Raw genomic sequence first — 2,109 nt, 5'->3', positions numbered from 1 at the left:
AAATAAATAAATAAAATGAAATCAAGTAATTGATACTTAGTTTCCCAAAAGTTCATCATAGAATAGAATTCTAAGGACACTGGGGGATGATAGAAACAGACCAGGGAGAACATTTCAGCGGAAGGTTCTGTCTGAAAATCATCTGGTGTCTTCTCCAGACGTAAGAAGCTACTCAGAAATGTGGTTTAAGCACCTGAATATTTAGGATTCTGTGTCTACCCATACACCAGTTTGTTCTTCACTCCATGGTTCAAGGTTAGGATATTTATTTGCTCAACAAATACTCATGGGCCAGCGAGATAGCTCAGAGGACTAACTACCTGCTTAGGCAAGCTCAGGGACCAGGGTTCGATTCCTGGCACCACATGACACGCTGGACCTGCCCACAGGCACACCAAGCCAGCAATGGAGAACAGGTATAGTGACACACGCCTGTAATGCCAGTGCTGGGGAGGCTGAAAACAGGAGGATCGCTACGAGTTCAGGCTGCATAGTGAGACCCTATACCAATACATTTTAAAAAATACTTATAATAAAATAGATATTGACTATCTCTGCGTGCCAGGCCCTATCCCAGGACCCACTTCATAGTAAAAACTGAAACACATGAGCTTCCAGTTTTGACCACACAGGAAGTGCTGGAGGCAGTTTTGAAGTTAGAGAAACTCTGATATCAAAATTTCAGAACATTTGAAAGATTCATGAGAGTCTTTGCAGGGAATATTTGAAATCGGATGATCACACCAACTCCCAGTAGAGTTAGAGAAGTGCTTTCTCACAGACTTTCTTTGTTGTTACACGGGCCAGTCACTGGCCCCAGCAACCTGAATTGGATGGATGGGGATACTTTCTTGCTGAAGCAGGACTTTGGTGACACATGATATAGTAAAGTATAAAAATTGACGTGAGTTTACCAGTCCATAAAGAAGTCTGGAATAAACCAATTTGGAAGCTCAAATGGTCACTTTTTATATTTTACATATATCTTTTTTTTTTTTTAAGATAGGGTCTCCTGGGCTGGGGAGATAGCTCAGCAGTCTAAGCACCTGCCTGGCAAGCACAAGGACCCAATTTGGATCTCTCGTACCACGTGCCATGCAGGCCCCAGAACCTCAGGGCACACTGTGCCAGCCCCCCAAACTGGGCATGGTAGCGTACCTGTAACCCCAGCACTAGAGAGGTTGAGACAGGAAGATCACTAGGAGTCTGAGCTGTGTAGAGAGACCCTGTACCAAATAAATATATAAATAAAAGATTTTTAAAAAATAGGGTCTCCCTATGTAGCCGAAACTGGCCTTGAACTTGCTGCAATCTCTTGCTTCAGCCTCCTGAGTGCTGGGATTCCAGGTGTGCACCACTATGCCTTGTTTCTATTTGCTCTCTGCTGTGTGGTCTTCCAAGAACCAAAGAATCAGATGGGTGTTGGGCCTTTTTGAGTTTTCCCATGACTGTTGACAGGGTATGATCCACTTAGATTCCAGCCTAGCATCACCAGTTCCTTCCCAACACTTATCACCCAGCAAATAAGATAATGTGAGAGAAAGGAAAACACTTCTACTTACCTTGCCTAGGGGAGCCTTAAATTTGGAAGGCAGGGAACATCTTCACTTCGGAACTTGTTTTCCAGTAAACTTGTTTGCCAAGTCGGTCCCTAAATGGCTGAGCTATAATCTGTCAGGAAAAAGAAGTAACTTGTCCAAACTTTATAATGAAACTCAGAAAAAGAGTACCAAGATAGGAAAGTCAGTGGAGTAGTGGGTCACTCCTAGAACCAGCACTCTGGAGAGTTGAGTTCTAGTTCAGCCTGGGCGGTTTACTTATTTAGCAAGAGCTTGTCTCAAAATACAAAATAATTTTTTAGAAAGAGTTGTGCTGGGGATGTAGCTTTGTCCAAAGATCTTTGTGAGACCAGCCTGGGCTACAAAGGAGGTCAAGGTTAGCCTGAGCTGCATAGTGAGACCCTCTTTCAAAAAAGATAGAAGAAAGGAAGGAAGGAAGGAAGGAAGGAAGGAAAGAAGGAAGGAAGGAAGGAAGGAAGGAAGGAAGGAAGGAAGGAAGGAAGAAAGAAAGAAAGAAAGAAAGAAAGAAAGAAAGAAAGAAAGAAAGAAA

This window comes from Octodon degus, unplaced genomic scaffold (genome assembly GCF_000260255.1).
Source record: "Octodon degus isolate 3935 unplaced genomic scaffold, OctDeg1.0 scaffold00012, whole genome shotgun sequence".
Taxonomy (NCBI): Eukaryota; Metazoa; Chordata; class Mammalia; order Rodentia; family Octodontidae; genus Octodon; species Octodon degus.
Note: the sequence above shows the minus strand (reverse complement) of the source record.